This window comes from Hyla sarda, chromosome 3, assembly GCF_029499605.1.
Source record: "Hyla sarda isolate aHylSar1 chromosome 3, aHylSar1.hap1, whole genome shotgun sequence".
NCBI lineage: Eukaryota > Metazoa > Chordata > Amphibia > Anura > Hylidae > Hyla > Hyla sarda.
In genome coordinates this window covers 296,905,090-296,921,224 of record NC_079191.1, presented here as the reverse complement: position 1 = coordinate 296,921,224, position 16,135 = coordinate 296,905,090, and positions in this window count along the sequence as shown.

Genomic DNA, 16,135 nt, shown 5'->3' with positions numbered 1-16,135 from the left:
GGTAAAGTGAACCTTAATACTCCACAGGTGTTTCACGACTTTTGCATATGTAAAAAAAATAAAAAAAATTTTACCTAAAATGCTTGGTTTCCCAAAAATTTTACATTTTTAAAATGTGTAATAGCAGAAAATACCCCCCAAAATTTGAAACCCAATTTCTCCTGATTCAGAAAACACCCCATATGGGGGTGAAAATTGCTCTGCTGGCGCACTACAGGTCTCAGAAGAGAAGGAGTCACATTTGGCTTTTTGAAAGCAAATTTTGCTCTGGGAGCATGCCGCATTTAGGAAGCCCCTATGGTGCCAGGACAGAAAAAAAAATAACACATGGCATACCATTTTGGAAACTAGACCCCTCGGGGAACGTAACAAGGGGTTAAGTGAACCTTTATACCCCACAGGTGTTTCATGACTTTTGTATATGTAAAAAAAAAATTTTTTTTTTTACCTAAAATGCTTGTTTTCCCAAAAATTTTACATTTTTAAAAAGGGTAATAGCAGAAAATACCCCACAAAATTTGAAGCCCAATTTCTCCCGAGTACGGCGATACCCAATATGTGGCCCTAAACTGTTGCCTTGAAATACGACAGGGCTCCAAAATGAGAGTGCCATGCGCATTTGAGGCCTAAATTAGGGATTGCATAGGGGTGGACATAGGGGTATTCTACGCCAGTGATTCCCAAACAGGGGGCCTCCAGCTGTTGTAAAACTCCCAGCATGCCTGGACAGTCAGTGGCTATCTGGCAATACTGGGAGTAGTTGTTTTGCAACAGCTGGAGGCTCCGTTCTGGAAACAGTGGCGTACCAGACGTTTTTCATTTTTATTGGGGAGGGGAGGGGGGCTGTGTAGGGGTATGTGTATATGTAGTGTTTTTTACTTTTTATTTTATTTTGTGGTAGTGTAGTGTAGTGTTTTTAGGGTACAGTCACACGGGCGGGGGTTCACAGTAGTTTCTCGCTGGCAGTTTGAGCTGCGACAGAAATTTTGCCGCACCTCAAACTTGCAGCCGGATACTTACTGTAATCCTCCGCCCATGTGAGTGTACCCTGTACATTCACATTGGGGGGGGGGGGGGGGAAACATCCAGCTGTTGCAAAACTACAACTCCCAGCATGTACGGTCTATAAGTGCATGCTTGGAGTTGTAGTTTTGCAACAGCTGGAGACACACTGGTTGTGAAACACCGAGTTTGGTAACAAACTCAGTGTTTTGCAACCAGTGTGCCTTCAGCTGTTGCAAAAGCTACAACCCCCAGCATGTACGGACAGCGGAAGGGCATGCTGGGTCTTGTAGTTATGCAACAGCCGGAGGCATACTACATTGGCTGGGGATGCTGGGGATTGTAGTTATGCAACAGCTGGAGACACACTGGTTTACTACTTAACTCAGTGTGCCTTCAGCTGTTGCAAAACTACAACTCTCAGCAGTCACCGACAGCCAACGGGCATGCTGGGAGTTGTAGTTATGCAACCACCAGATGCACCACTACAACTCCCAGCATGCACTTTAGCTGATTGTGCAAGCTGGGAGTTGTAGTTACACAACAGCTGAAGGTACACTTTTACATAGAAAGAATGTGCCTCCAGCTGTTGCAAAACTACAAGTCCCAGCATGCCCATAAGGGCATGCTGGGAGTTGTGGTGGTCTGCCTCCTGCTGTTGCATAACTACAGCTCCCAGCATGCCCTTTTTGCATGCTGGGAGCTGTTGCTAAGCAACAGCAGGAGGCTGTCACTCACCTCCAACGATCCTCGCCGCACAGGTCAGTCCCTCGTCGTCTCCGCCGCCGCCGCCGCTGCTCCTGGGGCCCCGATCCCAACAGGGACGCCGGGGATCGGGGTCCCCAGCACCGGGGGTCGTCTTCCCGCACCCGCTCACGTCCTCCGGAAGAGGGGCGGAGCGGGTTGCGGGAGTGACACCCGCAGCAGGCGCCCTGATTGGTCGGCCGGTAATCCGGCCGACGAATCAGGGCGATCGTGAGGTGGCACCAGTGCCACCTCACTCCTGCAGACTCTGGCTGTTCGGGGCCGTCACTGACGGCCCCGATCAGCCAGTAATTCCGGGTCATCGGGTCACTGGAGACCCGATTGACCCGGAATCCGCCGCAGATCGCTGGACTGAATTGTCCAGCGATCTGCGGTAATCGCCTACATGGGGGTACATAATGACCCCCCTGGGCGATATGCCGGGATGCCTGCTGAACGATTTCAGCAGGCATCGGGCACCGGCTCCCCTCCGGCTAGCGGTGGGGGCCGGAAATGCTCAGGGCGTATCCATACGCCCTCGGTCCTTAAGGACTTGGAAACGGGGGCGTATGGATACGCCCTATGTCCTTAAGGGGTTAAAGTAACAGTGGTCATATTTTCAAAAAATGCCCAGGTCCTGAAGGTGAAAATGGGCTGGGTCATGAAGGGGTTAAAGGGGTACTCCGGTGAAAACATTTTTTCTTTTAAGCCAATTGGTGCCAGAAAGTTAAACATATTTGTAAATTACTTCTATTAAAAAATCTTAATCCTTCCAGTACTTATTAGCTGCTGAATGCTACAGAGGAAATTCCTTTCTTTTTGGAACACTGATGGCATCACGACCACAGTGCTCTCTGCTGACATCTTTGTCCATTTTAGCAACCGCGCATAACAGACGTATGCGTGGGCAGCATGGTGGCTCAGTGGTTAGCACTGCTGCCTTGCAGTGCTGGGGACTTGGGTTCAAATCCCACTAAGGACAACAATAAATATAGAGTTATTATTATTATTATAATGATGTCAGCAAAGAGCACTGTGCTCGTGATGTCATCAGAGAGAATTCCAAAAAGAAAAGAATTTCCTCTGTGGTATTCAGCAGCTAATAAGTACAGCAAGAATTAAGATTTTTTAATAGAAGTAATTTACAAATCTGTTTAACTTTCTGGCACCAGTTGATTTAAAAGAAAAAAGGTTTTCACCGGAGTACCCCTTTAACCCCTTAACCTCTTAAGGACCCATGACGTATGCGTACGTCATGAGTCCCATTTCTGCGATATAACGCTGGGTCACACGGTGACCCCGCATCATATCGCGGCGGGCCCGGCGTCATAGTGAAGCCGGGACCCGCCTCTAATAGCGCGCGGCACTGATCGCTGTGCCGCGTGCTATTAACCCTAAAAACTAAAGTAAAAGTGCCCGGCTAGCTCAGGGAGCTGTTCGGAATCGCCGCGGTATAATCGCGGCATCCCGAAAAGCTGTAGCACAGGAGGAGTTCTTCTTACCTTCTCCTGTGCTGTCCGATCGCCGAATGAATGCTTCAAGCCTGAGATCCAGGCTTGAGCATTCAATCGCCGAAAACACTGATTGATCCATTCCTATGGAGATGGATCAATCAGTGTAAAAGATCAGTACATGCAATGTTATAGCCCCCTATAGGAGCTATAATATTGCATAAAAAAATCATTAACCCTTTCAATTATCCCTTCCCCTAATAAAAGTTTGAATCACCCGGCATTTCCAAAAAATAAAAAAACATTATGTAAATAATAGTAAAAATAAACATATGTGGTATCGCCGCGTGCGGAAATGTCCGAATTATAAAAATATACCGCTTTATAAACCGCTCTTTCAATGGCGTATGCGCAAAAAAATTCCAAAGTCCAAAATAGCGCATTTTTGATCACTTTTTATACCACAAAAAAGTGAATAAAAAGTGATCAAAAAGTCTGATCAGAACAAAAATGGTACCGCTAAAAACTTCAGATGACGTCCTCAAAGCGCCCTGAACACAGAAAAATAAAGTTATAGGGGTCAAAAGATTACCATTTTAAACGTATAAATTTTCCTGCATGTATTCATGATTTTTTTCGGAAGTGATACAAATTCAAACCTATACAAGTAGGGTATCATTTTAACCGTATGGACCTACAGAATAAAGATAAGGTATCATTTTTGACAAAAAATGTACTGCGTAAAAACAGAAGCCCCCAAAACTTACAAAATAGTGTTTTTTCATCAATTTTGTCGCACATTGATTTTTTTTCCCGTTTCACCGTAGATTTTTGGGTAAAATGACTAATGTCATTATAAAGTAGAATTAGTGACGCAAAAATTAAGCCATTATATATAATTTTAGGTGAAAATTTTTAAGAGTTATGATTTTTTATAATTAAGGAGCAAAAATTGAAAATGAAAAAACGGAAAAAGCCCGGGTCCTAAAGGGGTTAAGGACCCAGCCATTTTACACCTTAGGACCCGGCCATTTTTTGCACATCTGACCACTGTCATTTTAAACATTAATAACTCTGGAATGCTTTTAGTTATCATTCTGATTCCGAGATTGTTTTTTTTCGTGACATATTCTACTTTAACATAGTGGTAAACATCTTTGGTAACTTGCATCCTTTCTTGGTGAAAAATTCCAAAATTTGATGAAAAATTTGAAAATGTAGCATTTTTCTAACTTTGAAGCTCTCTGCTTGTAAGGAAAATGGATATTCCAAATATTTTTTTAAATTCACATATACAATATGTCCACTTTATGTTTGCATCATAAAATTGACGTGTTTTTACTTTTGGAAGACATAAGAGGGCTTCAAAGTTCGGCAGCAATTTTCCAATTTTTCACAAAATTTCCAAAATCACAATTTTTCAGGGACCAGTTCAGGTTTGAAGTGGATTTGAAGGGTCTTCATCTTAGAAATACCCCACAAATGACCCCATTATAAAAACTGAACCCCCCCAAAGTATTCAAAATGATTCAGTCAGCGTTTTAACCCTTTAGGTGTTTCACAGGAATAGCAGCAAAGTGAAGAAGAAAATTCACAATCTTAATTTTTTACACTTGCATGTTCTTGTAGACCCAATTTTTGAATTTTTACAAGGGGTAAAAGGAGAAAATGTATAGCGACAAGGGGATTTTGGAGAGTATGTTTTTCTGAAATGGTTTTTGGGGGGCATGTTGCATTTAGGAAGCCCCTATGGTGCCAGAACAGCAAAAAAAAAACACATGGCATACCATTTTGGAAACTAGACCCCTTGAGGAACGTAACAAGGAATAAAGTGAGTCTTAATACCCCACAGGTGTTTCACGACTTTTGCATATGTAAAAAAATGTAAAAAAAATTTCACTAAAATGTGTGTTTCCCCCCAAATTTCACATTTTTGCAAGGGTTAATAGCGGAAAATACCCCCCAAATTTTTTTTACCCCATCTCTTCTGAGTATGGAGGTACCCCATAAGTTGACCTGAAGTGCACTACGGGCGAACTACAATGCTCAGAAGAGAAGGAGTCATATTTGGCTTTTTGAGAGCAAATTTTGCTCAGGGGGCATGTCGCATTTAGGAAGCCCCTATGGTGCCAGGACAGCAAAATAACCACCATTTTGGAAACTAGACTCCTTGAAGAACATAACAAGGGGTACAGTGAGCATTTACCCCCACTGGTGTCTGTCAGATCTTTGGAACAGTGGGCTGTACACAATTTTTAATTTGCACAGCCCACTGTTCCAAAGATCTGTCAGACACCAGTGGGGTGTAAATTCTCACTGCACCCCTCATTACATTTCATGAGGGGTGTAGTTTCCGAAATGGGGTCACATGTGGTTTTTTTTTTTTTTGCGTTTGTCAAAACCGCTGCAACAATCAGCCACCCCTGTGCAAATCACCTCAAATGTACATGGTGCACTCTCCCTTCTGGGCCTTGTTGTGCGCCCCCAGAGCACTTTGCGCCCACATATGGGGTATCTCCGTAGTCGGGAGAAATTGCATTACAATTTTTTTTCCCTTTTACCTCTTGTCAAAATTAAAAGTATAGGGCAATACCAGCATGTTAGTGTAAAAAATAATTTTTTTTACACTAACATGCTGGTGTAGACCTCAACTTCACCTTTTCATAAGGGGTGAAAGGAGAAAAAGCCCCACAAAATTTGTTAGGCAATTTCTCCAGAGTACGGCGATACCCCATATGTGGCCCTAAACTGTTGCCTTGAAATACGACAGTGCCATGTGCATTTGAGGCCTGAATTAGTGATTCCCAAACAGGGTGCCTCCAGCTGTTGCAAAACTCCCAGCATGCTTGGACAGTCAACGGCTGTCCGGAAATACTGGGAATTGTTGTTTTGCAACAGCTGGAGGCTCCATTTTGGAAACAGTGGCGTACCAGACGTTTTTCATTTTTATTGGGGAGGGGGGCTGTGTAGGGGGTATGTGTATATGTAGTGTTTTTTACTTTTTATTTTATTTTGTGTTAGTGTAATGTAGTGTAATGTTTTTAGGGTACAGTCACATGGGCGGGGGATTACAGCGAGTTTCCCGCTGCGAGTTTGAGCTGCCGCGCAAAATTTGCTGCATCGCAAACTTGCAGCCTGATACTCACTGTAAGCACCCTGCCCATGTGAATGTACCCTGTACATTCACAGGGGGGGGGGGGGACCTCCAGCTGTTGCAAAACTACAACTCCCAGCATGCACAGTCTATCAGTGCATGCTGGTAGTTAGAGTTTTTCAACAGCTGGAGGCACACGGGTTGGGAAACACAGTTAGAAAACAGACAATGTTTCCCAACCAGTGTGCCTCCAGTTGTTGCAAAACCACAACTCCCAAACATTCTCAGGCATGCTGGAAGTAGTAGTTCGGCAACATCTTTAGAGCCAGATGTTGCCGAACTACAACTCCCAGCATGCTTAGAGTTGTAGTTTTGCAACATCTGGAGGACTACAGTTTGCAGACCACTAATACAGTGGTTCCCAATCTGTGCCCTTCCAGATGTGCAAAACTACAACTCCCAGTATGCCAAAACTGTCAAGGCATGCTGGGAGTTGTAGTTCTGCAACATCTGAAGGGCCAGATGTTACAGAACTACAACTCCCAGCATGCCTGGACAGTAAGGGCATGCTGAGGATGTGTAGTTTTGCAACATCTGGAAGGGCACAGTGGTCCCAAAACTGTGGACCTCCAGATGTTGCAAAACTGCAACTCCCAGCATGCTCAGACGCCAAGGGCTGTCTGGGCATGCTGGGAGTTGTAGTATACAGGGTCCCAATACAGCAATGCATGTCGCTTTACGGCGACGTGCATTGCTGTAAAGGGCCTGACCGCGGCTGAAGAGGAACTCACCTGTCGCCGCCGTCTTCATCGCCGGGATCTGGGTCTTCAGGGATGAGGTAAGTACCGGGGCCGGGCCCCAGCGTCCTCCGGTCTTCCTCCCGTCCTCTCCGGACTTCCAGGGGCCGGGCAGGGCGGGAGGAAGTAACCGCCCCCCCCCCCCCCCTGCGATTGGTCGGTTAACTAACCGACAGATCGCAGGGGATAGGAGGAGGTGGCAGGCTTGCCACCTCGCTCCTAGCCTCCAGCATGGTCCTGGCTGTCTGTGACAACCGGGATCATGCAAAATTACCGGGCGGTCGGGTCCCAGAGACCCGATCAGCCCGGTATCGCCGCAGATCACAGGGGCAATTTCCCCCGCGATTTGCGACAATCGCCGACATGGGGGGGCCTACATGGCCCTCCTCGGCGTTTGCCCTGGATACCTGCTGAAGGATTTCAGCAGGCATCCGGTTCCGATCTCTGCCCGGCGCGTGGCAGGGACCGGAATACGCCAGGACGTCACATCCGGATGAAGCGTCAGTTGACATGAAACAGAGCCTGTCGTTTGTGATCCCCCCCCCCCGCCAGCACCCTCTCTCCCAGCGTTTGTCCTGTTGCCTGTCAGCGTATGTCCCACTACTGTACGATTTGTGAGGAAGACTCCGCAATAAAAGACAAGTGCACTGGATGGTGAGTCGCGACGTTATTTCTTACACTTATATGCATATTCTACTTTTATTTTAGGGTAAATTTTCGGCGTTACTTGCATCCTTTTTTGGTGAAAAATCCCAAAATTTCATGAAAATTTAGCATTTTTCTAACTTTGAAGCTCTCTATTCCAAATAAATTACATTTTTCTTCACAAATACAATATGTCCACTTTATGTTGGCATCATAAAATGGACATATTTTTGCATTTTGAAAAAATTAGAGGGCTTCAAAGTAGAGCAGCAATTTTCAAAAATTTCATGAAAATTGCAAAATCTGAAGGGACAGATGTTACAGAACTACAACTCCCAGCATGCCTGGGCAGTCTAGGCATGCTGAGAGTTGTAGTTTGGCAACATCTGGAGGGCTACCGTTTGGACACCACTGTAACAGTGGTCTCCAAACTGTGACCCTCCAGATGTTGCAAAACTACAACTCCCAGCATGCTCAGACAGCCTTTGGCTGTATGGGCATGCTGGGAGTTGCAGTTTGGCCTTCCTAGTGGTTGCCACAGTAAAGATCACTTTACTTTCACTTTCATTTCAACGATATATTTTTATAATTCTGACATTTCCACATGCGCCGTTACCACATGTTTATTTTTATTTACACTTTTTTTTTTATGGTAAAAGGGGGGTGATTCAAACTTTTATTAGGGAAGGTTAAATGATTATTCACTTTTTTTTTTTTTTTTACTTTTTTTCTTTGCAATGTTATAGCTCCCATAGGGGGCTATAACACTGCATACACTGATCTTTTACATTGTTCAATGGTTTCTCATAGGAAACCATTGATCAATGATTCTGCCGCGTGACTTCTCATGCCTGGATCTCAAGCACTGAGCAGTCATTTTGCGATCGGACACCAGGAGTCAAGGTAAGGGACCCTCCTGCTGTGTCTCAGCTGTTCGATTTGGCCGCAGCAATCCCGAACAGCCCCCTGAGCTAACTTTAGACACGGTGTTCAACTTTGAATGCCGCGTCTATTAATAGTGTTAATAGTGTGCGGCACCACGATCAGTGCTGCGCGCTATTTGCCACGGGTCCCGGCCCGACCCACTATGACGTTTTAGAATGGGAGAGAACTCAGGATGTACCGATACATCATTGGTCCTTAAGAGGTTAAGGCAAGGACCTCTAAGGTAGTATTTTCTGAAATATTACCTGTACCACGAGCCACACCAGAGAGGCAGCAGGAGATTAGGGAGGTAAACAAGTGGCTCAGAAGCTGGTGTAGGAAGGAGGGGTTTGGGTTTATGGAGAACTGGGCCGACTTCGCTGTTGGATACCGGCTCTACCGTAGGAACGGGCTGCACCTCAATGGGGAGGGTGCAGCTGTACTTGGGGAGAAGATGGCTAAAAGGGTAGAGGAGTGTTTAACCCCTTAAGGACCAGGCCATTTTACACCTTAAGGACCACAGCGTTTTTTGAAAATCTCAAACAGAAAACACCCCATATGGGGGTGAAAAGTGCTCTGCTGGCGTACTACAGGTCTCAGAAGAGAAGGAGTCACATTTGGCTTTTTGAAAGCAAATTTTTGCTCTGGGGGCATGCCGCATTTAGGAAGCCCCTATGGTGCCAGAACAGCAAAAAAAAAAAACACATGGCATACCATTTTGGAAACTAGACCCCTCGGGGAACGTAACAAGGGGTAATTTGAACCTTAATATACCCTACAGGTGTTTCACGACTTTTGCATATGTAAAAAAAATATATATTTTTTTTACCTAAAATGCTTGTTTTCCCAAAAATTTTACATTTTTAAAAAGGGTAATAGCAGAAAATACCCCCCAAAATTTGTAACACAATTTCTCCCGAGTACGGCGATACCCCATATGTGACCCTAAACTGTTGCCTTGAAATACGACAGGGCTCCAAAGTGAGAGCACCATGCGCATTTGAGGCCTAAATTAGGGACTTGCATAGGGGTGGACATAGGGGTATTCTACGCCAGTGATTCCCAAACAGGGTGCCTCCAGCTGTTGTAAAACTCCCAGCATGCCTAGACAGTCAACGGCTATCTGGCAATACTGGGAGTAGTTGTTTTGCAACAGCTGGAGGTTCCGTTTTGGAAACAGTGGCGTACCAGACGTTTTTAATGTTTCTTGGGGAGGGGAGGGGGGTTGTATAGGGGTATGTGTATATGTAGTGTTTTTTACTTTTTATTTTATTTTGTGTTAGTGTAGTGTAGTGTTTTTAGGGTACAGTCACATGGGCGGGGTATTCACAGTAGTTTCTCGCTGGCAGTTTGAGCTGCGGTAGAAAATTTGCCGCAGCTCAAACTTGCAGCCGGATACTTACTGCAATCCTCCGCCCATGTGAGTGTACCCTGTACATTCACATTGGGGGGGGGAACATCCAGCTGTTGCAAAACTACAACTCCCAGCATGTACGGTATATCAGTGCATGCTGGGAGTTGTAGTTTTGCAACCGCTGGAGGCTCCGTTTTGGAAACAGTGGCGTACCAGACGTTTTTCATTTTTATTGGGGAGGGGGGCTGTGTAGGGGTATGTGTATACGTAGTGATTTTTACTTTTTATTTTATTGTGTTAGTGTAGTGTTTTTAGGGTACAGTCGCACGGGCGGGGGTTCACAGTAGTTTCTCGCTGGCAGTTTGAGCTGCGGCAGAAAATTTGCCCCAGCTCAAACTTACAGCCGGATACTTACTGTAATCCTCCGCCCATGTGAGTGTACCCTGTACATTCACATTGGGGGGGGGGGGACATCCAGCTGTTGCAAAACTACAACTCCCAGCATGTACGGTCTATCAGTGCATGCTGGGAGTTGTAGTTTTGCAACAGCTGGAGGCACACTGGTTGTGAAACACCGAGTTTGGTAACAAACTCAGTGTTTTGCAACCAGTGTGCATTCAGCTGTTGCAAAAGCTACAACCCCCAGCATGTACGGACAGCGGAAGGGCATGCTGGGTCTTGTAGTTATGCAACAGCCGGAGGCATACTACATTGGCTGGGGATGCTGGGGATTGTAGTTATGCAACAGCTGGAGACACACTGGTTTGCTACTTAACTCAGTGTGCCTTCAGCTGTTGCAAAACTACAACTCTCAGCAGTCAGACAGCAAACGGGCATGCTGGGAGTTGTAGTTATGCAACCACCAGATGCACCACTACAACTCCCAGCATGCACTTTAGCTGTGCAAGCTGGGAGTTGTAGTTATACAACAGCTGAAGGTACACTTTTCCATAGAAAGAATGTGCCTCCAGCTCTTGCAAAACTACAAGTCCCAGCATGCCCATAAGGGAATGCTGGGAGTTGTGGTGGTCTGCTTCCTGCTGTTGCAGAACTACAGCTCCCAGCATGCCCTTGTTGCATGCTGGGAGCTGTTGCTAAGCAACAGCAGGAGGCTGTCACTCACCTCCAACGATCCAGCCGCATCAGGTCAGTCCCTCGTCGTCGCCGCCGCCGCTCCTGGGGCCCCGATCCCAACATTAACGCCGGGGATTGGGGTCCCCAGCACCCGGGGTGCACGTCCCGCACACGCTCACGTCCTCCGGAAGAGGGGCGGAGCAGGTTGCGGGAGTGACACCCGCAGCAGGCGCCCTGATTGGTCGGCCGGTAATCCGGCCGACAAATCAGGGCGATCGTGAGGTGCCACCTCACCCCTGCTGGCTCTGGCTGTTCAAGGCCGTCTCTGACGGCCCCGATCAGCCAATAATTCCGGGTCACTGGAGACCCGATTGACCCGGAATCCGCCGCAGATCGCTGGACTGAATTGTCATCATGACCCCCCTGGCCGATATGCCCCGATGCCTGCTGAACGATTTCAGCAGGCATCGGGCACCAGCTCCGCTCCAGATGGTTGCGGGGGGCCGGTAAAACACATGACGTTCTCATACGTCATGTGTCCTTAAGGACTCGGAAATGGAGACGTATGAAAACGTCATGTGTCCTTAAGGGGTTAAACTCGGGACTGGGGGGGAGGGAACCTAAAACACAGAGTGGGAAGATAGTGTAGATAGAGGGGGGGGGAGAGACTTAATAATGTACCTGGGGGGTGGAGCGGAGGGAGGGGTTAGAATAGTTCATAGGGATAGGCATCATTGGAAAAAAAAGCATACACCATTGAATAGCATGTTGACTAATGCCAGAAGTCTGTCCAATAAAACTGACAAACCGGAGTTGAAAATTTCTGACGAGGATTATGACATAGTGGGTATAACAGAGACTTGGTTGGACGATAGCTGTGACTGAGCGGTCCACATACAGGGTTATAGTCTATTCAGGAAGGATTGGACAAAATGGAAAGGATGAGGATTTTGTCTTTATGCAAAGTCCAGTCTGAAGGCTGCACTGCTGCAGGATATTTGGGAGGGAAACGATAATGTGGAGTCATTATGGGTAGAAATATATGGAGATAAAAATAAAAAAATTCTGATAGGGGTTTGCTATAAGCCACCAAACATAATGGAAGAAACGGAAGATCAATTACTGAGGCAAATAAACAAGGCAGCAAATCAAAATGATGTGATAATAATGGGGGACTTTAACTATCCTGATATAAACTGGGAGAATGAGACCTGTGAATCTAATAAAGCAAACAGGTTTCTGACTATAGCTAAAGACAATTATCTATCCCAAATGGTGCAGGGCCCGACCAGAGGGGGCCCCCTACTAGACCTAACCCCTTAAGAACGAGCGCCGTAAATGTACGGCCCTGCTAAGAAGTACTTAGCGCACAGTGCCATATATTTATGGCACAGCTTTCCTGGATCACCGCGTCTCTGGCCATGGTGATCGGAACGGGATGACTGCTGATATCTTTCAGCAGCCATCCCGGCATATCGCCCAGGGGAGTCCTGAGACCCCCCCCAATGTCGGCGATGGCTGCAAATCGCCGGTCAATTCAGACCAGCGATTTGCCGCTATTTCGGGTCAATCGGGTCTCTGGTGACCCGGAAAAAAGGGTGAATTTAACCTTACCCAGCAGGAGTGAGGTGGCATAGGTGCCGCCTCACGATCACGTGATTGATCGGTCGGAACGACCGACCAATCAGAACCCTGCTGGGCGGTGATCGTGACGGCGATTGGAGGGGAGATCGGCGCCGGCGGGAGTCTCTTACCTGTCCCTAGTCCGGCGGGGGTCCCCTTGTGTGTGGTGGCGGCGACAGGAGCAGCAGGATCAGTCCCGGCAGCAGGATACAACAGGAGGTGAGGCCTGTTCACCACCTACTGTTGCTTAACAACAACTCGCAGCATGCACAGCCAAAGGGTATGTTGGGAGTTGTAGTTTTGCAACAGCTGGAGTTCCAACTACAACTCCCAGCATGCCCTTTGGTAGTCTGTGCATGCTGGGGGTTGTATTTATGAAACAGCTGGATGCACATTTTTTCTATGAAAAAGTTTGCATTCAGCTGTTGCCTAACTACAACTCCCAGCATGCACAGACTACCAAAGGGAATGCTGGGTGTTGCAGCAGTGTGCCTCCAGCTGTTGCAAAACTACAAAACCCTTCGACTGTAAATGCATGCTGATTGTTGCAGTTTTGCAACAGCTGGAGACACATTGGTTGTGAAACAGAGTTTGTTACCTAACTCAGTGTTTTGCAACCAGTGTGCCTCCAGCTGTTGCAAAAATACAACTCCCAGCATGCACTCTGAGAGACTGTACATGCTGGGAGTTTTAGTATGGGAAACACTGAGTTAAGTAACAAACTCTCAGTTTGCCTCCAGCTGTTGCATAACTACAACTCCCAGCATGTATGGTCTGTCAGTGCATGCTGGGAGTTGTAGTTTTGCAACAGCTGGAGGTTCCCCCCCCCCCCCCCCCCATGTGAATGTACAGGGTACATTCACACGGGTGGGTTTACAGCAAATTTTCTGCTGCATGTTTGAGATGCAGCAAATTTTCCGTCGCAGCTCAAACTCTCAGCTCAAACTCACTGTAAACCCAACAGTGTGAATGTATCCTAAAAACACTACACTACACCTACACAAAATAAAAAGTAAAACACTACATATACACATACCCCTACACAGTCCCCCTCCCCGCCCCCCCCCAAAAAAACAAAAAAAAAAACGTCTTGTACGGCACTGTTTCCAAAATGGAGCCTCCAGATGTTGAAAAACAACAACTCCCAGTATTGCCGGACAGCCATTGACTGTCCAGGAATGCTGGGAGTTTTGCAACAGCTGGAGACATGCTGTTTGGGAAACACTGCCGTGGGGTATTTTTGTGGCGGATTCAAATCCCCAATTTAGGCCTCAAATGCGCATGGCGCTCTCACGCTTTGGAGCCCTGTCGTATTTCAAGGAAACTGTTTAGGACCACATATGGGGTATCTCTGTACTCGTGAGAAATTGTGTTACAAATTTTGGGGGTCTTTTCTCCTTTTACCCCTTATGTGAAGTTGAGGTCTACACCAGCATGTTAGTGTAAAAAAAACACATTTTTACACTAACATGCTAGTGTTGCCCAATACTTTTAATTTTCACAAGCAGTAAAAGGAAAAAAAAAGACCCCCAAAATTTGTAACGCAATTTCTCCTGAATACGGAAATACCCCATATGTGGGTGTAAAATGTTCTGCGGACGCACAACAAGGCTCAGGAGTGAGAGCGCATTTGAGGTCTAAAATGGTGATTTGCACAGGGGTGGCTGATTTCACAGCGGTTCTGACATAAACGCAAAACAGTAAATACCCAGATGTGACCACATTTTGGAAACTACACCCCTCATGGAATGTAACAAGGGGTATAGCGAGCCTTAACACCCCACAGGTTTTTGACAAATTTTCGTTAAAGTTGGATGTGAAAATGAAAAAAAAAAAAAAAAAATCACTAAAATGCTGGTGTTACCCTACATTTTTCATATAGGAAAAAAGACCCAAAATTTGTAGCCCTATTTCTTCTGAGTAAATTTCTCTGCTGGCGCACTACAATGCTCAGAAGTGAAGCAGAACCATTGAGACTTTGGAGGCCTGTGTCCGAAATTGAAGGCCATGTGCGTTTACAAAGCCCCCCACATGTGACCCCATTTTGGAAATTACACCCCTCACGTAATGTAATTAGGGGTACAGTGAGCATTTACAACCCACAGGTGTCTGACAGATTTTTGGAACATTGGTCCGTGAAAATGAAAAATTTTATTTTTCATTTGCACAGCCCACTGTTCCAAAGATCTGTCATACGCCAGTGGGGTGTAAATCCTCACTGCACCCCTTATTAAATTCTGTGGGGGGTGTAGTTTCCAAAATGGGGTCACATGTGGGGGGTTTGTAAACGCACATGGCCCCCCGATTTATATTCCAACCAAATTCTCTCAAATGCTCAATGGCGCTCCTTCTCTTCTTGGGGGCTTTTTCTTCTTTTACCCCTTGCAAAATTTCAAAAACTGGGTCTACAAGAACATGAGTGTAAAAAATTAAGATTTTGAATTTTCTCCTTCATTTTGCTGCTATTCCTATGAAACACCTAAAGGGTTAACACTTTCTGAATGTCATTTTGAATACTTTGGGGGGTGCAGTTTTTATAATGGGGTCATTTATGGGGGGTTTCTAATATGAAGTCCCTTCAAAAAACTGAACTGGTCCCTGAAAAACTCAGATTTTGGAAAATTGCTGCTGAACTTTTAAGCCCTCTGATGTCAACTTTATGATGCAAATATAAAGTAGACATATTGTATATGTGAATCAATATATAATTTATTTGGAATGTCCATTTTCCTTTCAAGCAGAGAGTTTCAAATTTAGAAAAATTGTAAATTTTCAGGAAATTTGGGGATTTTACACCAAGAAAGGATGCAAGTAACGACAAAAATTTACCACTGTGTTAAAGTAGAATATGTCACGAAAAAACGATCTTGGAATCACAATAATCAGTAAAAGCATCCCAAAGTTATTAATGCATAAAGTGACAGTGGTCAGAATAGCAAAGCAACAGTAAGTAAAAAAAAAAAAATCCAAATTCCAAAATAGCGATCAAGAAGTCCGTTCAATAAAAAAATGGTACCGTAAAAAACTTCACGGCGCAAAAAATTAGCCCTCATACTGCCCTGTAAGCAGAAAAATAAGTTATAGGGGGTCAGAAGATAACTTTAAACATATAAATTTTCCTGCATGTAGTTATCATTTTTTCCAGAAGTACGACAAAAACAAACCTATATAAGTAGGGTATCTTTTTAATTGTATGGACCTACACAATAAGGTAATTTTTAAGGAAAAATGTAGAAACAGAAGCCTCCAAAATTTACAAAATGGCATTTTTTCTTCAATTTCGTCGCACAATGATTTTTTTTTTACGTTTTGCCGTAGATTTTGGGGTAAAATGACTGATGTAATTTCAAAGAAGAATTGGTGGCACAAAAAAATAAGCATTGATGTGGATTTTTAGGTACAGAATTTAAAGAATTATGATTTTTTT